The sequence below is a fragment of the Phyllobates terribilis genome, unplaced genomic scaffold, assembly GCF_046119375.1.
Source record: "Phyllobates terribilis strain yellow unplaced genomic scaffold, ASM4611937v1 Scaffold_296__1_contigs__length_2355070, whole genome shotgun sequence".
Classification (NCBI taxonomy): Eukaryota; Metazoa; Chordata; class Amphibia; order Anura; family Dendrobatidae; genus Phyllobates; species Phyllobates terribilis.
In genome coordinates, this window is record NW_027363056.1 from 1,722,031 (window position 1) to 1,746,420 (window position 24,390).

Genomic DNA, 24,390 nt, shown 5'->3' on the forward strand with positions numbered 1-24,390 from the left:
AAAAAAAAAACAGTAATAGTGTCTCCCTGACTGGTCAGACACCAATGTATCTGTTTAAAAGAGTCTGGTGTAGGCCAGAAAAATATAACTGCGGTTTTGCAGTTCCACGGGTCAAATCTCTGTATTATCCTGTTTTTGGCATTTTTTGCCGTAAAAAAAACTGTAATAGTGTCTCCCTGACTGGTCAGACACCAATATATCTTTTATTTAAAAGAGTCTAGTGTAGGCCAGAAAAATATAACTATGAATTAACACATGTGGAATTATATACTTAACAAAAAAGTGTAAAACAACTGAAAATATGTCTTATATTCTAGGTTCTTCAAAGTAGCCACCTTTTGCTTTGATGACTGCTTTGCACACTCTTGGCATTCTCTTGATGAGCTTCAAGAGGTAGTCACCGGAAATGGTTTTCACTTCACATGTGTGCCTTGTCAGGTTTAATAAGTGGGATTTCTTGCCTTATAAATGGGGTTGGGACCATCAGTAGTGTTGTGCAGAAGTCAGGTGGATACACAGCTGATAGTCCTACTGAATAGACTGTTAGAATTTGTATTATAGCAAGAAAAAAGCAGCTAAGTAAAGAAAAACGAGTGGTCATCATTACTTTAAGAAATGAAGGTCAGTCAGTCCGAAAAATTGGGAAAACTTTGAAAGTGTCCCCAAGTGCAGTTGCAAAAACCATCAAGCACTACAAAGAAACTGGCTCACATGAGGACCGCCCCAGGAAAGGAAGACCAAGAGTCACCTCTGCTTCTGAGGATAAGTTTATCTGAGTCACCAGCCTCAGAAATCGCAGGTTAACAGCATCTCAGATTAGAGACCAGGTCAATGCCACACAGAGTTCTACAGTAGCAGCAGACACATCTCTTCAACAACTGTTAAGAGGAGACTTTGTGCAGCAGGCCTTCATGGTAAAATAGCTGCTAGGAAACCACTGCTAAGGACAGGCAACAAGCAGAAGAGACTTGTTTGGGCTAAAGAACACAAGGAATGGACATTAGACCAGTGGAAATCTGTGCTTTGGTCTGATGAGTCCAAATTTGAGATCTTTGGTTCCAACTACCGTGTTTTTGTGTGACGCAGGAAAGGTGAACGGATGGACTCTACATGCCTGGTTCCCACCGTGAAGCATGGAGGAGGAGGTGTGATGGTGTGGGGGTGCTTTGCTGGGGACACTGTTGGGGATTTATTCAAAATTGAAGGCATACTGAACCAGCATCTTGCAGCAGCATGCTATTCCATCCGGTTTGCGTTTAGTTGGACCAACATTTATTTTTCAACAGGACAATGACCCCAAACACACCTCCAGGCTTTGTAAGGGCTATTTGACCAAGGGATAGAGTAGTGGGTGCTCCACCTGATGACCTGGCCTCCACAGTCACCAGACCTGAACCCTATCGAGATGGTTTGGGGTGACCTGGACCACAGAGTGAAGGCAAAAGGGCCAACAAGTGCTAAACATCTCTGGGAACTCCTTCAAGATTGTTGGAAGACCATTTCCGGTGACTACCTCTTGAAGCTCAGCAAGAGAATGCCAAGAGTGTGCAAAGCAGTCATCAAAGCAAAAGGTGACTACTTTGAAGAACCTAGAATATAAGACATATTTTCCGTTGTTTCACACTTTTTTGTTAAGTATATAATTCCACATGTGGTAATTCATAGTTTTGATGCCTTCAGTGTGAATGTACAATTTTCATAGTCAAGAAAATACAGAAACATCTTTAAATGAGAAGGTGTGTCCAAACTTTTGGTCTGTACTGTAGGTGTTATTGATCATGGGTACCAACAGGCTAGGGATATGGATCGAAATGTTGTTATCCATAAAAAACCCATACGCAAAGAGGATTCTAGACTAAGGATGATAACTAACTACCATAGTAGGTGGAGGGATATGACGGCTATAATCAATCATTTTTGGCCCATTTTAAAACAGGATCCTGAGCTTTCAAAATTGATTGAGGATAGACCCCTTATTACTGCGAGAAGGAGCAGAACGATTGGTGAAACTATAACACACTGCCACTATGTAGCTCCAGGATCCAAATTTATTTTTGGGTCTAAGGGACCTAGATGAGGTTCTCAATCATGTGGTGATTGCAATATTTGTTGCTTTATGGTCAAAACTGATGCATTTTCCAACTCTGCTGGCACCTGGACGTATAAGATTGTCCATTCCATTAATTGTAAAACTACAGCTGTCATTTACCATCTCACATGTCCTTGTGGCCTAGTTTATATTGGATTCACCTCAAGGCAATTACATGTTCGGATACAGGAACACATAAGGGACATTAAATCTGCAAGGCTTTTGGACCAGGATGGCACCTATAAGGAGGACACTATGAAACTGAAGACATTACCTGCCCATTATCGTAGTCATCATCCACTGGGAATTATAGAAATGCAAGTCTGTGGCATTGACGTTGTCCATATGGGTATACATGGTGGACATCTTATGAATAGATTGGCACAGAGGGAGTGTCGTTGGATAACGACACTTAGAACCATGAAGCCACATGGCCTTAATGACCAGTGGGGTTTTTCTAGTTATTTATAATAAATTGGGTTGATCTCTGGTTGCTGCTTCCCTGCATCTTCTTTTATATACACTATTTATTTTGTTCATTATGCCCCATATTTGTATACGGATATATATACGTATGTATGTATGCTCTCTGGTAAGCTTAGATGCATGCTTATATATTGTCTTTAGTCATAGGAATATACATATAGATTTTTAATTGGTTCGTTTAGAATTGTGAGTGTGTTTGTTCATGTTTGATTTAACGCATTTTTTTCTCTCCAGTAGTGTGGCTAGGATTTATGGTCATATTCCTTTAATGGCTCTCCAACTATATCCATATCCTCTTGTTATGAATTTCCTTTGATGATGATATGCTAAAGGAACCACCTATTAGATGTTCTATGTTTCCGGCAACATTGGGACAGCCTTGGCCATGTATTGCTTAATCGTGATTTACATCCTTTTTTATGGATTACAGTACTTTTTGATTTATGTGGACCTGCTATATTGTATACATATCATTGGATGAGGCATTGTTTTTATTATCTTTATGTGTGTAATTAAGATCTTTACTATTCATATATTTATTAGCAATGGACCTGGGATTCGGGTAATTTAGTGCTAATTATTTGTCTGCATTTGATTATTTACCTGCCTTGTCTTGGTTTAAGAGGGCTTGCCCTTTTGCTTGCCCTCTAGCAATATGGCTCCAGGATGCGTGCGCATGTCATTGTTCTGCTGTGCCCACGCGTGCCGGCGCGCGCTCAGCACGTGGCGTCACGGGCGGCGCGACCACGCCTCTCTGTGACGTCACGGCTGTGCTCGCGGTGGGCGCGCGGTCATCACGGCAGGATGTAATCATGCGCCCGGTAGGAAGCATCTGCTTTGATGGATCACATGATCCTCACAAGGTATTTAAGAACTACACATATCCTATTGAGTATCACTCCCTGAGGAAGCATATCCGTGAAACGCGCATTGGAGTGTGGGCTAGTATCACACATGGTGCTTGCAGCATGAATCCAGGTATATCATTTAATGTCTAAGATGCAGTCTCTTTGAGTATGAGTCATCCTTATATTTTGTCACTTTATGTGCACTGCACTTTATATTTATGGATGGATTTATAGTCCTTCTTTGAGATTTGAATGCCTGGGTAAGCAGACATTTTTTTGTTTGGCCACAGACCTTTTTGTTTATTGTTATCTAAGGTCTTTAGCTGGGTGAAAAGCATAGCACTGAGTCACTATTTGAATAGTCTTTTTATTTGTATTTTGCACCTTTTAGTGACTTCTAAATATGCTAATGTGCTCTTTGTAATTTATTGGAGTCAGTGCCTTGTGCTTACAATAGAATCTATTCATTTGATATCCTCTACACTGTGTTCCAAAGTATTATGCAAATAATATTTTCTCAGATTTTCCCAAATTACCTATATGAATTGCAGTCATTATAATTTTCCAGTCAAATAACTATTAGAGTACAATTGAAAGGTTTTTGTACAAACTGCCTATGATAACAGTATATTTTTTAAAAAATAAAAAACTCAAACTGCACTCAAAATGCATGTTCCAAATTATTATGCACAGCAGAGTTTTCAACCTTTTCATTTTAATAAAGAACAAAAAAATTGTAATTTTTGAAATTATAAGCATTAGCAGGTTATTACAAACTGAAATCAAACAGTTTTCAACTCAAAACTTTATTCTAGGCGATGTTACATTTGCACATAGGACCCCTTGTTCGAAAGGAGCTTCTGAACTCTCTCGTCCATTGAATTTGTCAGCCTTTGGATGGTTTCTGCTTCAATTGTTTTGCATGAGGACAGAATACCCTCCCAGAGCTGTTGCTTAGATGTGAACTGCCTCCTGCCATCATAGACACTCCTTTTGATGATGCTCCAGAGGTTCTCAATGGGGTTGAGGTCAGGGGAGCATGGGTGCCACACCATAAGTTTGTCCCCTTTTATGCCCATAGCAGCCAGAGATGCAGATGTGTTATGTGCAGCATGAGACGTGGCATTATCATGCATGAAAATGATCTTGCTGCGGAATGCACGGTTCTTCTTCTTGAACCATGGAAGGAAGTGCTGTTTGAGAAACTCAACATACATTGTGGAGTTCATCTTTACCCCTTCATGGATCTTAAAAGGGCCGACAATCTCTCTCCCCATGATTCCAGCCCAAAACATTACTCCACCTCCTCCTTGTTAGCGCCGTAGCCCTGTTTGCATGGGGTGTCCATCAACCAGCCATCCTCCACTCCATCCATCTGGACCATCAAGATCATTTCATGCATGATAATGCCCCGTCTCATGCTGCACATAACACATCTGCTTCTCTGGCTGCTATGGGCATAAAAGGGGACAAACTTATGGTGTGGCACCCATGCTCCCCTGACCTCAACCCCATTGAGAACCTCTGGAGCATCATCAAAAGGAGTGTCTATGATGGCGGGAGGCAGTTCACATCTAAGCAACAGCTCTTGGACGGTATTCTGTCCTCATGCAAAACAATTGAAGCAGAAACCATCCAAAACCTGACAAATTCAATGGACAAGAGAGTTCAGAAGCTCCTTTCGAACAAGGGGTCCTATTTGCAAATGTAACATCTCCTAGAATAAAGTTTTGAGTTGAAAACTGTTTGATTTCAGTTTGTAATAACCTGTTAATGGTTATAATTTCAAAAATTACCATTTTTTTGTTCTTTATTAAAATGAAAAGGTTGAAAACTCTGCTGTGCATAATAATTTGGAACATGCATTTTGAGTGCAGTTTGAGTTTTTTATTTTTTTTTAAAATATACTGTTATCATAGGCAGTTTGTACAAAAACCTTTCAATTGTACTCTAATAGTTATTTGACTGGAAAATTATAATGACTGCAATTCATATTGGGAAAATCTGAGAAAATATTATTTGCATAATAATTTGGAACACAGTGTATTTGTGTCTTACTTACTTTTTATATCCCATGCTGCATACACCTGTTGCCCTTTTTTAATTGTCCTTTGTCTATGTGTTCATATGAATATGTTTTGGTTTTTTGGTATCTTGATTGATTAATAAAATGTAATGATTTTACTTAATGATTGAAGTATATTTTGTCTGAGCATTTATTTAGATTTAAAGTTTGTTCTCTCTTGCTTGGATTTGGCCTTAAATGGCATTATAAAATATGAGATGATGATTTGGGTTTGCAATCCTTCTATATGTTTGGTAATAATCAGGCTAAGAAAAGTGTAGGGAAGGTTCCCAGGACAAATAGTGGCGGCTGGGGACTGAGTATGGAGACCTCGCCGCTGACGTAGCCATGAGGTAGTGGCCAGCTTCGGCCTCCTCCAAACTAAAAGGCCCCATTTCAAGTGAAAGCTAGCAGTATAGTATTGCAGCCTGCGAGTGGGTGGGTGGTTGGCTGCATATTTGCGCTTGCATTGCAAGGAATGGGGGAGGTACAATTGAACACTTCCCTGGGACAAGGACTTGCACGGGGATAGTTGCAAGTCTGCATCTTCTGATGCGGCAAGGATCACTTCTGATGGGCACACTTTTAGGCATTGAGCTGGGTGTCAGAGATGCTTCCAGGGGTCTTCCCCATGCTGTTCCCATGTCTTTTCAGCACTGTATGCATGTATCACACAGCACATGGCCAGATAAGGTTGTAAAATGTTAAAATGACATTTCCCGGTGAATGTATTTGTCACGGTTGAAAGCAATGCAAAAGTGCAAAAACGCATTAAAAAATGCTACTTGTGAAGATAGCCCAAGGTGTGGAGGAGTATTTTTGTTTTTGGTTATTTATTTTACCTCATACACAAGTATTCACCCTGGAAAGGATGTTCCTTAACATATTTCACAGGAAAACAGTTTCAGTTTAGTTTTTGAACGTTTTATTGTGAGCCCGTAAAAGTGGCTTAATACCTCTGACCACGTTGTTGACAGCAGTGACCTGGGGGTCAGAAATGCTTCCTGGGGCGAACCCCATGCTGTCCCCATGTCATTTGAGCACTGTCACTATCGTTTTGGGCACTTTTTAGGCTTTCTACAGACTGCCGGAGGTGCCGCCGCAAAAATGCTCGGGTCTCCCATAGACTAACATTGGGCTCGTTGCTCGGGTCGAGCACCCGAGTATCACGGGGAGCCCGGCCCGAGCTTCATGCACCCGAGCATTTTAGTGCTCGCTCAACACTAGTAATTACGTGTTTATCGGTCATCCATGACAGCACCCCTTCGAGAGAATTACAGAAAAGCGTAGAATTAGGGAGGGACCACAGCCTGTAGAACCCTACTTCCAAAGTTGATATCAGCACCAGAAAGATCCAGTCTTTAGTGTTTATAGAATGTAGAAGACTACATTGCCGCTTTACAGATTTGATTAATAGATACTCCTGACCTTTCTGCCCAGGTAGTAGCCACAGCCCTTGTGGAATGAGCTTTGATATTCTTCTCCACGTCTTTGCCGCTTGCAGAATAGGCCATACTGATAGCCTCCCTAACCCAATGAGCTAGTGTGGCTTTGGAGGCCCTACATCCCTTCATTTGTCCCTGAAAGCAGACAAAAAGGGACCTATCCTTTCTCCAGGAGCTAGTGGATTCTAGGTACCTTTCTAGACAGCGTTTAATATCTAAGGAATGTAATTTTTGTTCCTTATCGTTGGTGGGGCTACTACAGAAAGTGGGTAGGACAATCTCTTGTGACCGGTGAGATGTAGAGACTACCTTAGGGAGGTATGCCGGGTCAGATCTCAAGATTACCCTATCAGCTCGAATCAGGGTAAAGGGATGGCCTGCTGAGAGGGCCTGAATGTCTCCTATCCGCCGAGTGGAGGTCAGGGCTACTAAGAGGACTGTCTTAAGGGAAAGGATTTTGATTTGAACATCCTGTAAGTGTTCAAAGGGGGATTCCATTAATGCTGAGAGTACCAGGTTAAGATCCTAAGGGGCTGAGCTAATGGACTAAACAGGTTTAGATCTTGCACATGCTTTTATGAAACGGGAAACCCAAGGGTCCCCTGCTAAGTTTAAGTTATAGAGAGCTCCAGGCTGAAACCTGGACTTTGAGAGTGCTTACTGAGATCCCTATCTCCACCACCTTCTGTAGGAATTCCAAAACTAAGTTAATTGGGACTTCCCCTTTCAGATCTGTGAAGTCCTGTGATAAATCCTGGAAGTTACATGCTTTCTAGATTTGGGGAGAGTCAAAGATACCTCAGCAGAGAACCCCCTACTCCTCAGAAGCTCCCTTTCAAATTCCAGGCAGTCAGGTGTAATCTGTTTGTCTGCAGGTGATGGACTGGCCCCTGGGTGAGGAGGTCTGGAAGATCCAGAAGGACCCAGGGATCGGAGACTGACATCTGCTGGAGCCATAAAAAACATGGCCTCCTTGGCCAGAAGGGGGCTATCAAGATTACCCATGCTCTGTCTTCCCGAATTTTGCGGAGGACTGTCGGTATCAGAATTAGTGGGGGAAAGGCATAAGCTAGCCTGAAATCCCAATTGATCAGTAGGGAATCTACTGCAAATGGACGATCCCTGGGATCCAGGGAGCAGAAGCGATCCACTTTTCGGTTGGATCTGGTTCCAAATAGACCTATGGTGGGGACATGTCTGTAATCCGGTGGAATACTGCTTGACTCAAGACCCACTCGCCCTGGTGAAGGTGTACTCGGCTGAGGAAATCTGCTTTGCTGTTGTCCTTCCCTCTTATACAGTGCACTGTGAAAGTATTTGGCCGCCTTGAACTTTTCTACCTTTTGCCACATTTCTGGCTTCAAACATAAAGATACAATATTCTAATCTTTTTGGGAAGAATCAACAACAAGTGGGACACAATCGTGAAGTGGAACGAAATTTATTGGATATTTTAAACTTTTTTAACAAATTAAAAACTGAAAAGTGGGGCGTGCAATATTATTCAGCCCCCTTGAGTTAATACTTTGTAGCGCCACCTTTTGCTGCGATTACAGCTGCAAGTTGCTTGGGGTATGCCTCTATCAGTTTTGAACATCGAGAGGCGGAAATTCTTGCAAATTCTTCCTTTCAAAATAGCTCGAGCTCATTGAGAATGGATGGAGGGCGTTTGTGAACAGCAGTTTTCAGCTCTTTTCACAGATTCTCAATTGGATTCAGGTCTGGACTTTGACTTGGCCATTCTAACACCTGGATATGTTTATTTTTGAACCATTCCATTGTAGATTTTGCTTTATGGTTGGAATCATTGTCTTGTTGGAAGAGAAATCTCCGTCCCAGTCTCAGATGTTTTGCAGACTCCAACAGGTTTTCTTCCAGAATGGTCCTGTATTTGGCTCCGTTCATCTTACCATCAGTTTTAACCATCTTCCCTCTTCCTGCTGAAGAAAAGCAGGTCCAAACCATGATGCTGCCACCACCATGTTTGAGAGTGGGGATGGTGTTTTGAGGGTGATGAGCTGTATTGCTTTTATGCCAAACATATCGTTTTGCATTGTAGCCAAAAAGTTCGATTTTGGTTTCATCTGACCTTATTCCATGTATTTGGTGTGTCTCCCAGGTGGCTTGTGGCAAACTTCAGAGACTTTTTATGGACATCTTTGAGAAATGGCTTTCTTCTTGCCACTCTTCCATAAAGGCCAGATTTGTGCAGTGTACGACTGATTGTTGTCCTATGGACAGACTCTCCCACCTCAGCTGTAGATCTCTGCAGTTCATCCAGAGTGATCATGGGCCTTTTGGCTGCATCTCTCATCAGTCTTCTCCTTGTTCGAGATGAAAGTTTAGAGGGACGGCCGGGTCTTGGTAGATTTTCAGTGGTCTCCTTCCATTTTAATATGATCGCTTGCACAGTGCTCCTTGAGATGTTTAAAACTTGGGAAATCTTTTTGTATCCAAATCCGGCTTTAAACTTCACCACAACAGTATCTCATACCTGCCTGGTGTGTCCTTGGTCTTCATGATGTTCTCTGCACTTGAAACAGAACCCTGAGACTATCACAGAGCAGGTGCATTTATACGGAGACTTGATTACACACAGGTGAATTCTATTTATCATTACCAGTCATTTAGGGCAACATTGGATCATTCAGAGATCCTCACTGAACTTCTGGAGTGAGTTTGCTGTACTGAAAGTAAAGGGGCCAAATAATATTGCACACCCCACTTTTCAGTTTTTAATTTGTTAAAAAAGTTTAAAATATCCAATAAATTTCGTTCCACTTCACGATTGTGTCCCACTTGTTGTTGATTTTTCCCCCAAAAATTAGAATTTTATATCTTTATGTTTGAAGCCAGAAATGTGGCAAAAGGTAGAAAAGTTCAACGGGGCCAAATACTTTCACAATGCACTGTATGTACTGCAGAGATGGAGGCTAAATGTGTCTCTGCTAGAAGAAGGATTCGTTCCGCTACATCCATTAGTGTTTCGGACCGGGTCCCTCCCTGGTGGTTTATATATGCTACCGACACCTGATTGTCAGACAGGATCTTGACGTGTTGGCCCTGTAATGCTGGCAGAAACCCCTATATAGCTTTTTCCACGGCTACCAACTCCATGTTGAAGGAACTGGTTTTTAGAGAACTTGACCAACCCCCCTGAAGCATCTACTGATCTAAGTGGGCTCTCCATCCCGAAGGACTAGCATCTGTTGTGACCACCTTTGTAGCTGGGGACCACCAGGGGACTCCTGTGGACAGTACTGAATCGTCCAACCACCAGCAGAGAGATTGCAGTGTAGCTGGTTGTAGAGTCAGTTTGCCCTTCAGATTCTGACATTGGGACATTCTGGAGAATCAGGAACCCCTTTGTAGAGTCCTGGTATGGGCTTGAGCCCAAGGTACTCCCGGTATGACATGGCCCGCCTCAGAGTCAGTCAGTGATTCTATGGCCTTCAATACGAGAGTCTGGATCTTCTTCACTTTGTCTGGTGGAAGGCAACACTCTTGTATGTCCAATATAGGTCCTAGAAAAATCTGAGACGTTGATGGAGTCAGTCTTGATTTGTCCAGGTTGATAAGCCAACCCAGATTCTGCAACATCTTGAGGACTTGTTGAACCTGGTCCGAACAATGCTGAGCCGGCTTTCCGATTTTCAGGAAATTGTCCAGATATGGCACAATCAGAATTCTGTTTTCCCGAAGATGGGTCGATACCTCTGAAATCACCTTAGTGAAAATTCGAGGGGCGATTGCTATGCCAAACAGAAGGGCCTGATACTGAAAGTGCCTGATCTGAGAATCAACCTGAACTGCTACCAGGAGGAACTGCCGGGACTGGACGCATATGGGAATATGATAGTATGCGTCTTTTAAGTCCAGGACTGCCATGTGGCTGCCTGGAAAGAGCAATTTTATTGCAGACCCAATTGACTCCATTTTAAAAGTCAGGATTTCTAGATAATCGTTCAGGTTTTTTAAGTTCAGGATAGTTCTGAAAGAACTGTTTGTTTTTCTTTTACCACTCCAAAGACATACTGATAGGGAATCAGTATTACCCTCATTGCTTACCCACAGTCACAAAGCACCGGACAGTTGCGATGGTGCCTTGTGACTATGGGTAAGGAATGAGGGTAATACCTCTTACTAGCCTTGTATCTCTTGCTGTCAAATACTACTTGCACAGGTCTGATCAGGTATCTATATGCCGGACTGATGGTGATCACTGTTCAATTGACATAGAGATAGGCACTATTGAATGCACCTTAAACCATACAAGTATTAAGCACATTCGCCGCTCCCTGTATTGTCTCACTTGATAATCCTTCCTTGTATCACCTTGTTACGTGCCATTTTTCTGTTATGGCACAGGGTTTTTAACTAATTTTTGTCTAAATAAAATTATTATTCTTTATTATCTTGCTCTAAAGTGGATTTCTTGGATAGTCTCTATCCAGATCTAGGTTGTATTAATTATATGGAGCAGTAAAAGGAAAACGCTTTGATTTCATAGAAACAAAAGACAACTAAAAATTTTTATTATCAGCTTTGAATGCAGGAGGTCAAAATCATTAAGAAATGGCTCATTTCATTACTAAACCTGACAACTTTTGAAGATATGTAAAACAGTGTTACATGACCTGAAAATTAATTTAGCTAGTCGGGTGGAAGGTTCTTTAGCTGCTCACTCAGTAGGTTCATCCTCTGTGCCGGTCCCGGTACCTTCCTCTACTGCTCTGCACCAATCAGATAAGTGTGGGGCTGGAGAAACAATAGAAATTTTCTCAGTGATTTGGAAGGACAGCGTCTCATTGTTCTCCTCGGTCACAGGAAGCTGCCTAGCATCTATAAGACGCACTCACTTATTATCAAGATTTTTTCTTGCTAAAAGTGTGGCTTTCCAAGTAAAACATTTCCCACATTAAGAATATAAAAAAGGCTTCTCCCCTGTGTGTCTGCGATGGCGACTAAGAAGAGATAATTTCTTCACAAACCATTTTACATTAAAATGGCTTCTCCCCTGTATGAGTTCTCTGATGTTTGATAAGACTCGACTTCTCTGTAAAACATTTCCCACAGTCTAAACATGAAAAAGGCTTCTCCCCTGTGTGAATTCTCTGATGTTTGATAAGACTCGGCTTCTCTGTAAAACATTTTCAACATTCTGGACAGGAAAATGGCCTCTCCCCTATGTGAGTTCTCTGATGATTGATAACACTTGATTTCTTTGTAAAACTTTTCCCACATTCTGAACATGAAAAAGCCTTCTCCCCTGTGTGAGTTCTCTGATGTGTGATGAGATTTCTTTTATCTGTAAAACATTTCTCACATTCTGAACATGAAAAAGGCTTCTCCCCTGTGTGGGTTCTCTGGTGACTAACAAAATGTGATTTCTGTGTAAAACATTTCCTACATTCTGAACATGAAAAAGGCTTCTCCCCAGTGTGAATTCTCTGGTGACTAACAAAATGTGATTTCTGGTTAAATTTTTTTCCACATTCTGAACATGAAAATGGCTTCTCCCCTGTGTGAGTTCTCTGATGTGTAACAAGAAATGATTTCTCTGTAAAACATTTCCCACATTCTGAACATGAAAAAGGCTTCTCCCCTGTGTGGGTTCTCTGGTGACTAACAAAATGTGATTTCTGTGTAAAACATTTCCTACATTCTGAACATGAAAAAGGCTTCTCCCCAGTGTGAATTCTCTGGTGACTAACAAAATGTGATTTCTGGTTAAATTTTTTTCCACATTCTGAACATGAAAATGGCTTCTCCCCTGTGTGAGTTCTCTGATGTGTAACAAGAAATGATTTCTCTGTAAAACATTTCCCACATTCTGAACATGAAAAAGGCTTCTCCCCTGTGTGGGTTCTCTGGTGACTAACAAAATGTGATTTCTGTGTAAAACATTTCCTACATTCTGAACATGAAAAAGGCTTCTCCCCAGTGTGAATTCTCTGGTGACTAACAAAATGTGATTTCTGATTAAATTTTTTTCCACATTCTGAACATGAAAAAGGCTTCTCCCCTGTGTGAATTCTCTGGTGCGTAACAACATCTGATTTCCGGTTAAAACATTTCCCACATTCTGAACATGAAAAACGCTTCTCTCCAGGTGACTAACAAGATATGATTTCTCTGTAAAACATTTCTCACATTCTGAACATAAAAATGGCTTCTTCCCTGTGTGAGTTCCCTGGTGAATAACAAGATCTGATTTCTGGTTAAAACATTTCCCACACTTGGAACAAAAAAATCTATTATCAGCTGAGTGAATGTCTCGATGTTTAAGAAAAGACTTTTCGACGGGAAAACTATTTTCATATTCTGAACATGAAAATGGCTTCTTTTCATTATGAGCAATTCGTTTTTTAATTCTTATTTTGTGACTTTGACTTTCCTTAGTAGTCGATAATGAATCAGAAGACAGGACTTGTTTCAAAGGATCAGATGATACATCTTTGCTGTGAAGGGATGATGGTAAATCTGGAGTAATGGCATTCACTTCAATTGTATCCTGTGAGATCTCATGCTCATCTGATTTGAAAATTGAAGATGTCACCTGTCCCTCTGATCTCCTGGTACAGTCATCTGCCAAGAATAAAACCAATTATTTTGAGAAAAATATTCTTGAAATTAATATTTTTGAACATTTCTACTTAAATTGTCGTAAAAATGGCAAATGATGTAAAAATATTTAATTATTCACTAGGACAATGACAGTTCAATCTAATTTAAGATCTCATACCAGTGTAACGTGGTGTTCAACTGTTTGTTCATTCAGCCTCCCAAATATGGAATAAAAGTCACAATGTTATGTAGGTGAAAAGAATACCAATAAAAACTTCTACTCATCTCACACTAAAACAAGTCCCCACTCAGGTCCATCATCTGTCAGTGGAAAAACAGAGGTTTCCACATTATTAATGGCTCAATGGTTCTTGAAATGCAACATGGCTTCCATAAACCAAGCCTGCAAAATCCACTCTCCCAAAGTCAAATCTCCCCCTCACTTCTGAGCCTTGCAGTGTGCCCAAACCACATTTATCATCCATGTATTTGGCATTAATATAGTGAGAAGTACCCACTTAATTCACGGTGTGTGTGACCTGCAGCACAATCTGGGCACTATGTGTTGGGCAATAAAATGACATATTTGTAATTTTTACTCTCCAACTCCACTGCGTGCTAATTTCCGGAAAGTGGCTGTGGAGTCAAAATAATCACTACTCCTATAGATTAATTCACGGAGGGTTAAAAATTCCAAAATGGAGTCACTTTATGGGGATTTCTACTGCTCTGGTTTATTGTTATTTTTTCATATTAGGGCTTCTACAAATGGTGTGTCTCATCTCCTCTGAGATCTGCTCCTGCGACGTCTACTTCTGTCATCTGGAGCCGCGTTATTCATTCTGCAGGTGGCGTTGGTGATGGAGGAGACGTCATAACCAGAAGCTCTGGGTTTCACAGACTCTATCCAGCCACTAAGATTAGGGTTCCTGGGACCAGTAGTACCATCGAGTCTGGCAGTATGGGTGTGTGTGCTGTCCAGCTGGAGTAATCTGCTCCCTGCTTCAGCCAACTGGAGAGCACCACGCCCTACTAAAGCTGGAAGCATATTGCCGGAAGCTGCCAGATCCAGCCTTGTTCTCCTCTGGTTCAGTCCTCTGTGCTCAGCTCCCGGCTTGTGTATTTGGTTCCTGTTGTGACCTCGGCCCGTTTACTGACTACTCTTGTGTCTTCTGATTTTGTATTTTCTCTGCCCTCCTGGTTCTGACCCGGCTATCTGACTATTCTTCTTGCCATCTCACACCATAGAACAGCATGTAACACCGTGGTACAAGCCTAGAGGTTTCGGTGTAAGTCCAGATCCATGTTGAGGGGTTATAAGGTGATGACCAAGGCAATCCCTCGGATCTTGACAATGGAGTAGATAGCGCCAAGCCTGTTCGTGGTGGCCATGTTTTGAGCTGCCAGGTGACCACAAACATTAACCCCAATACATTGTATATGCAAACTATTAGACCAAGATCAGCAGTCAAATAGCTAAATGGTGCTCCTTCCCATCTTAACCTGCCATGTGCCCAGAAAGTAGCGTACAACCGTATATAGGGTATTGTCGGATTCAAGAGAAGTTAGAAAATAATTTATAAAGTCCATTTATTTCCTGTTATAATTTAAGAAGAATTCCAAAGTTTACACCACATAAAGTGACACACGTCAGATTTGCAAAAAAATGGGGCCTGATTAGGAACACAAGACTGGCTGCGGGAAGTGGTTAAATCAGAGTATTTTGGGCACTAATTACTGTAGTCAAAAACTGTGAGTATAGACAATAACACATCAACTGAAATGATCAAACTGAACAGTCTTCATCAGTAAATAGTGAGTAACTAGTGGTGAAACCTCTCTGGGGTAATTAGAATATGGGGCTCGGGGGCTCTTGACAATCTAAACTATCCTAAGAGCCAATATTTTCTGTCAGATGAGTTTCAAGAAGAAATATTAGTTAGTCGATTTTAAAAGATACTGAAAAGTCAGGATAAAGGGAAACTCTGTTGTTATTGTACAGAAATTCACACTTGGCCCTCACTGCACATTTAATGCTGTCGATCATAAATGTGAAGTTTGGCCAGAAAGACTGGACCTGGTCTTGTAGGGACCATATGAGGACATTCAGCAGCACATAAGGGAGAGAAGGCAGGTTCATCCAATTAGATATCAGGTTTATAGGAAGGCAACAGCATCATTACCCTCCACTTTCTCTTACAGGCCCATCATAATAGTGATTTTCTAACTTGTCAGCACATTCTGCGTACTCTGTCATTTGTATTTGTAGTTTACAGATCTGGGCAGGTAAGAGTCAAGATCTTCTAATCCCAGGGAATAGGTGGATCCTCCAGGTTGTAAGTTCTATAGAAAAGGGCTTTCGTTACCCAAAGTCATTTGAACAATTTTTGATGGAGGAGAATGTTGTGGTCTAATGGCAAAATGGTGATCACAAGATTGTGATACCGCCAGACTACACGACTGATAAAGCAGCCACAGCCGGTGACTGAGAAGAATCTGTGAGTTCTCTGCATTTAGTGGTTCCTACTCACCTGGGTAGTCATATGAAGGAATCTCCTCTTTACACTGCGCATCACCCATTTCATATGTCTCTGTAGTATCAATATGGATCAGATCTTCAGCCTGAAACAAATATTATAAAACTCACAGACAGATGGAGAAGTCACATCTATGATCAGGTCTAAACCTGCCATCTCCACAGTTCTCATTACAGATGTATAAAACATATAATGCTGGTGGATAAAACAAGACTGAGCACAAGACCTTCACAGCCGTCTACACATCATAGGGGAGATCTCATGACACCTTCTCTCCATCTACCTGATGATGCTGAGGAACATTGGGATCTTCTTGTTTACAGTCGAGTGGAAGAAGAGGACGGGGACATCTCTCTGGTGTTGTGCTCTTACTGGATAGATCTGGAGGAAACACATACAGGGACTGAATTCATTGTTTATATACAGATAATTATAGCCCATGCGTGTTTAGTCCTGTCTATTACCTGGTGATTTCAAGGGCTGGGGAACCTCCATCATGATGTCCTTGTACAGATCTTTGTGTCCTTGTAAATACTCCCACTCCTCCATGGAGAAATAGATGGTGACGTCCTGACACCTTATAGGAACCTGACACATACAATGATAGAGTCATCCCCCGATCCCTTCATACCGTTATTGTATAATGTCCCAGCATTCCCAGCAGTGTCACCTCTCCAATCAGCAGCTCAATCATCTTGTCGGTGAGTTCTAGGATCTTCTGGTCATTGATGTCCTCATGTATCAGATGGTGAGGTGGAAGCCCCGTGATTGGGCTCAGGGGTCTTCCCCATCCCTCAGACACAGGGTCCTGACAGTGCTCACTAGACGTCTTCTTCACTACTGTGTAATCCTGATTATGGAGAGACACATTAATAAATCTCAGTACAGACATTTCCAGAGTCCTCACCTCTCCAGTTCTGTCCATCTGTTATTCCCATAGATAAGAATGATGTAATGTGACGTCATCAGAATCTCTCACCTCTCCAGTAAGCCGGAAGAGGATCTCTAGGGTGAGGTGTAATATTCGCTCCACCATCTTTTCTCTGTCCATTTCCATCTTTGATGGGTAAATCAGGAAAATTCTCTTCTATAGTAGATGTCCACTGAGAGGATCTGATATTGTAGAGACCTGAATGAGAAGATGATGAGCCGATGTAACATCATAAAAATCCTGTGTACTAATACAATTACTGGAGATAATAAGGGAAACATATGAGGAGATTAAATTATTTTACAGTATTTAGTTTTTTCTTTACATCTAGTAATAAAACCTACATATTTTAGGCCACAGACAACAAGCAGTTTCTTCCTCGGAGTCTGTAGCTAAATACATTTCTCATAGACTCATCTTCTATAACGCTAATCTCATCTCATTTACGGACACTGGGGTCGGCATTAGTAATACTGCAGGAGATATTCATTACACATGACATGAGAAATAACTTCATGATGAGGACGACATCTTCATCTTCTAATACGGCTCTAGAAACATATTTGGCCAGAGTCCGTCACTGACTCCATCACCACCGACCGTCTATATGAATGTTTCCCGTCTTCTCTGGACTGTAAAATTCTATCATGTTAGATTCACACACAGAAGTTTGAGGCTTTTATCAAAGATTTTTTTTGTTTGAATAAACAACATGGACAGAAATTATTTGATACCAAAGTCTCCATGTTCAATGTACAGTGGGTACGGAAAGTATTCAGACCCCTTTAAGTTTTTCACTCTTTGTTTCATTGCAGCCATTTGGTAAATTCTAAAAAGTTCATTTTTTTCTCATTAGAGTACACTGTGCACCCCATCGTGACTGAAAAAAAACAGAAATGTAGAAATTTTTGCAAATTTATTAAAAAAGAAAAACTGAAATATCGCATAGTCATAAGTATTCAGACCCTTTGCTCAGACACTCATATTTAAGTCAAATGCTGTCCATTTCCTTGTGATCCTCCTTGAGATGGTTCTACTCCTTCATTGGAGTCCAGCTGTGTTTAATTAAACTGCTAGGACTTGATTTGGAAAGGCACATACCTGTCTATATAAGACCTCACAGCTCACAGTGCATGTCAGACCAAATGAGAATCCTGAGCTCAAAGGAACTGCCCAAGGAGCTCAGAGACAGAATTGTGGCAAAGCACAGATCTGGCCAAGGTTACAAAATAATTTCTGCATTAATATCAGTTTTAGCAATAAAAGTAAAGATTACACAAGAACCATAGCACGGATTTAATCAACCTAGGCATCATTTTAATCAGTGTAATGTCACCCACCTGACAGTGTATGTAGTTTATTGAGCACAATCCTGCTGACAGTTGGGCTTTAATATGATGCCCCCACAATTCCTGATATTTAAAAAAATAACACACACACACTACTCAACCAACCCTGTTCCCAAGGTTCTCTGCTCTGGTCTGTGCAGTTTGAGTACTGAGGCTCCATACGACAGATGTGATGTTGTGATATCATTGTGCCAGCAGTGCATGGAGTCTCAGACTCACAGGAGAAGGCTGAATGGTGGGTCAGGGACCTATCGGCTCCCTGATTTACTAGTCTATTCAATGGTATTGTCATCATGGAAGTGTGGATATTGCTGAAATTGTGATGATGGGGAAGGAAAGGGTCCTGGTGCTGAGGCACATGAGCCCTTTCAATTCACAGGCACCATAGTGGCTATGGATGATATGCCTCTGCCTATCTGTCAGGGATTAGATCCACCAATACCACAAATTTACATGCTGGGAAGGTCACAAAAACCACCTGCTGTGATCTTAGGAGCGAACAGCTCTCTGCTGCCCCCTATCGTCCGGTCAATTACATAATTGGCCGAAGATCAAAGGAGAAGGCCGCAGGCTGTTCGCACTAACAGGCCACTTATCGGGAAACTAACAGTGAGAATATGGTATGTACACCTCCGGATTCCAACCCATGGAATATTTGTATATACCAGCGCACGATCACAACTAACTCCACGATAACCCAACAAAGAGATAGGGTTATTAGCTGCCACCACCAATCGTTTTCCGGCTGACTGGACGCCGTTTCAGGTAGAATATGGCTTTGGGGACGCAATTTACAGAACAAAAGGAACAGAACTATTAAATTTTATATTTAATTCAAAAGGGAGGCAGTGTTTATGAAAAATAAACAAAAGATTTTACAAAGGGGACAAAACAATACAGCATATACAGTTACAGAAAATAAAAGGGACAGAAGAACTTATTATACCGATTGCAGAGACGATTCAGTTTAGCCGAAGGAGAGCACTTCAATTGGCCGTTTCAGTGAACTGGGTCCCTGCATACACGATATGTATCTCTCTGCACGAACACAGATCATAATTCGGCTTGATCTTTTATCAACTCCTGAGTCCCACCCACACACTCCCCCGTGATGACCTCACATGGACCATGTTGTGGGCGGGTCTCAGCCCTTCATGATGTTATGAAATATCCAACCTATGAGATAAATCCTCTCCACTGCCTTAGAAGTTGGAGATTAACGCCATATTTTTTAATCAGGATTTTTTACTTAGAGACCAAGCATAGCATAGCCATTGTCAGTTATCTTAGCACTGTTGATTAACGGCTCATCGGCAGGTGTCAGATATGAAAAAATATGCATATTGTTTCCCAATTAGCCCTAATGCTAAAAATATATGTCTATCACAATTAAATTTATAGAAATTCCCATATTCTATATTTTCTTTTGGTGCCTTAGTGTCCAGCAATTATGTGTGGATAAAAGGAATGTGCACCTGTGAAGGATAATGCTATTTTTAAAGAGTGTAAGATATTCCCTTTGATCTTTAACAAGCCGTTTCCTATCTATTCAATCAATACTCTTAATCTATAAGCAATACACATCCTCATTCAGTCACCTGGCCCATGTATTAAACTGTGTCTATGCGTCAACACATCTCTCTATGGTTTTCCAAAGCTGCTACGACTTTTGGGCTTACAGGGCCAAATACCCCCACCAGTGGCATCCTGCTTTTGGCAGGCACCCACAGAGAGGAGGTAATGATAAGCTTAGGAAGCTGACAGACCATTGAGATAAGTGATCAGATAACCGGAGGGTCCCAAACTGGCTTCTCCGAAGATATCCAAGGGTTCCAGGTGACCAGAGGGTCTCAACTTGGCTATTCCAAACTTCTCCATAGGAACAGTTGACAGGAGGGTCCCAACCTGGTTTCCCCAAATATATCCCTGGGGATCAGGTGACCAGAGCGGCACAATTCTAGCTTCCCCAAACATATCCATGGGTTCAGTGATATTCAATGTAACAGATCTGTGTTCTTCCAGCTGGGGTCGTGGTTCCCTAAGCTAACATCCTGTAGAAAGTCAAATCTGTGTCCCTCTTGATGGAGCCATGTTGTCCTAGCTGTTGCTCTGGTAGTTGTCTCTGATTCTTCTTGCAGAACGATAGAAATCCCATTTTATACTTACATCTGTGACTCGGGTCATCATCCACAGGTTAGATGGAGGTAGGATGCGGTTAACCCTCATTGTTTGTGCATTTAATCAATCTGCATACTTCGCCCTTCTTTGTTTGCTGGTCAACAAGTCACAGGGCCCACACAATGGTCAATCAACATATTTAGCAAACATTCATTGTACACTGACCCTGCGTCATTGTCTTGAATAGCAGACAATAAGTTGCAGTAAATATCACCTCAAGTGTCAACATCCGGGCTCATACAAACAATAGTCTATGCTTCTTGACCAAAAAAAACCCATCAATTCGAAAGTCAACATAAAGATAATAGCTTATGTCTCCTGGCCTACTGAATTTACATCTGGGTAATTAAGATTAAATGCTGTGTCGTCACATACCATATTGTGTGTTTAGGGGGCAGTACTGTGGGAAAAGCCCTCTAAAGTTAAATCTTAAACCTTTAATAAATATATGTACTAAAAACTGAACAACATACATATATTCTTAAAGGGGTAATATTAAGTTCTGTTTTTCTATTGTATTAAATATTTATTTCATGCAATAAAATGCAAATTAATTATGTAAAAATCCTACAATGTGATTTTCTGTTTTTTATTTTTAGATTCCGTCTCTCACAGATGAAGTGACCTACGATAACAATTACAGACCTCTCCATTCTTTGTAGGTGGGGAAGCTTGCAAAATCATCAGTGTATCAAATACTAAGTTTCCCCACTGTATAAAGGAAAGGGTATGGTACTCAGAATGTTTCAATAATCCGCCTCAACGAGTTTCCCCACCAACTTCATCAGGAGGCTTGATACAGGGATGATGATACATAATGTTCAGCATAGTGTGCCTAATAGCCAGGTGTCCATGTTTAAATATCTCACTTCATCCAAACCCCTCCCCAGACTAGGAGAACCATTCCCATTCCTAGAGGTGAATTGTCATAGGACATATAGAATCGAGTCTGTCTACAATAATGTACTGCGCTACTTCTCATGAGCTAGAGGTCCGATAATGTCCATCCCCTAGTGTGCATGCCCGGAAGTGACGCGCTTTACACTGAAACAACAGGTAAACTGATTGCCGCCTCCCCACTCGTACCCGTGACTGAGCATGCCCATAGTTATGTGTTCCACGCCAGAGCGTATAATGGCTTATATGTGTCGGGACCAGCACCCCCCTGTCAGTAGATAAAGTAACATATATTTAGAGGTGGCTATTACAGATAGAGTGAGCAGGAAAATTCATTGTATATCTGATATTGTAGATTTCACCTTGTGATCTCCCTGTTCAGCATTATTCACTGTTCCTATAGTTATCACAATTCCCCCATATCAGGGACATAAATAATTATATTGGTTGCTTCCACCTTGTGTTTGTCTGTGCTTTGTATCCGGTCACCTGATTACAGGGGCATAATGGGGGCATTACACTGTGTGGCGGGCATCATACATACTGCATAAGGGGCATAATGGGGCATTACACTGTGTGGGGGCATCATACATACTGCATAAGGGGTATAATGGGGCATTACACTATGTGGGGGCATCATACATACTGCATAAGGGGCATAATGGGGCATTACACTGTGTGGGGGCATCATACATCCTGCATAAGGGGCATAATGGGGGCATTACACTGTGTGGGGGCATCATACATCCTGCATAAGGGGCATAATGGGGCATTACACTGTGTGGGGGCATCATACATACTGCATAAGGGGCATAATGGGGGCATTACACTGTGTGGGGGCATCATACATCCTGCATAAGGGGCATAATGGGGGCATTACACTGTGTGAGGGCATCATACATCCTGCATAAGGGGCATAATTGGAGCATTACACTGTGTGGGGGCATCATACATCCTGCATAAGGGGCATAATGGGGGCATTACACTGTGTGGGGCATCATACATCCTGCATAAGGGGCATAATGGGGGCATTACACTGTGTGGGGGCATCATACATGTGCTGTTAGCTAATTGTTTGCAGAGACTTCAGCCATTACAGGAACATTTTCCTAATGTTACATGGTTTTACAATATATTGTATTTGTTGCACTTTGCTGCCATCTACTGGCCATTGTTATAATAAGTTGCTTATGTGTCACCACTATTTTGCCCATAAGACCTTTCTGTCTGCAACTCCTCCTATGTCCCTTCCTCCACTTTCTTCTTATCTCAGTGCCATCTTGGACAACACATGTTACAGGTCTGGAGAAAGGATTCTCTCATTACCTCTGACGCTTCTAACATCAATTCTAACTTCTACTGCATCTTCATCCATTCACCTTCCCTGGCCTCACCTCATCAAGGTACTGTGAATAAAACCTGTTGAAATTCATAACTGCATCATCCTTCTGGACTAACACAAGGAGTTCATAAAAATAGAAGCACAGGTTAGTGAGTAACGCTATCTGCCATTGCTTATACAGAGTTCCGTGTTCACATCCCTCAGACACATCTCACCAACGTACATCGGTGGCAGAATAGTAATAAGAGACCTAAGTTTACAGTGTCTGTGTGCATATGCATTGTCTGCTAGCAAGTCTATGACCATCCACCATCTTAGCTAAAGCATGTCCACAAAAGGCACCATGGATCCCTCTGTGGGAGAAGCACATCATGTTCCTGACATCACAGATGCTCCAGGAGCAGAGTCCACACTTACTGCAGAGCAGGATGTACGACCCAAACGTGTAACCAAACTGACACAAAAGGTCAGAGAGAACCTGAAGACAACCAGGAATGAGTTCCATGATAACACAGATCATTTATGGGGCAGAGTTGATCATTATTTAGCAGCTCTTCCACGTACTAACAATGACACAGCAGATTTAACCGCCAAATTGAAGAGTTTATCTGCCACCTATGATCGCTACCAGAGACTGTTAAGTACATCACATTCCTGAGTAACTGTTATATGGATGATGCCCCAGCAGAGCTGGCTGAAAGGGAGACTACTCCAAGAAAAGACTTCATTAGTGCGAGATGGCCAGGATAAGGCAGAACTCCGCATTGCACACCTCCAAGAGGTTAAGTCACATTGTACAACGTCGAGCAAAATCACATCTCGGTCATCCAGATCATCTCACTCCAGGAAGTCAACATAGTCTGACAAGATACTGGAAATCCGTGAGTCTGCAGAGGAAGCTAGAGTCAGAAGCTCCTTTGCTAGGAAGGAGGCTGAAGTAGAAGCCCAATTAAAAAAGCAGGAATCTGAGATGGAAACCCAATTAAAAATACTCCAAGCAAAAAGGGAAGAAGCAGCAGCCCTCGCTAAACTGAAAGTCTTTGAACAAGCACTAGGTCAAGATGCTGATATGGACTGCTTTATTCCAGGAGAAATGGAGGACCCAGCTGATCGCAGTACAGACTATGTGCTAAAACATTTACCATCTCTACCAGCGCCACCTCCAATCTACCACACCGATGCAATCGCAACGCAAAAGATGTTACCACATACTGCTGACAAGGTAAGTTGCAGCACTAACCTACAATTTAGGCTGCAGCCAGCAGACCCTATAGAGACTAAACCACAACTTAACCCTCATGCCGCATCATTTAGTCCTGATCCGTCTCAGACATATAAGCCAGAGAACTTACATTCCCCAGGGATGCCACAAGTTAATCCTGCAACTATGACAGGGAGATCGGACATGTCTGAATTCGCCAGATAAATGATTCACAGGGAGTTAATAAACATCAGTCTCTCAAAGTTTGATGATCGTGCCGAAAATTATAGAGCCTGGAAATCGACCTTTCAAGCAGTAATGCAAGACCTCAACCTCACTGGCAAGGAACAACTGGATTTGCTGTTAACTGGTTAGGCCCTGAATCAGTGGAGCGTATCAAGACAATAAGGGCAGTTCATGTGGACTATTCAGATGCAGGTCTTATTGCAGCTTGG

General features: G+C 41.8%; 1 pseudogene; it reads right to left on the bottom strand.

Annotated features, from left to right (window-relative positions):
• The window catches only part of LOC141220446 (uncharacterized), a 47,361-nt pseudogene extending 24,536 nt beyond the window's left edge, over positions 1–22,825 (bottom strand).
• Positions 22,826–24,390: the final 1,565 nt, after the last annotated feature.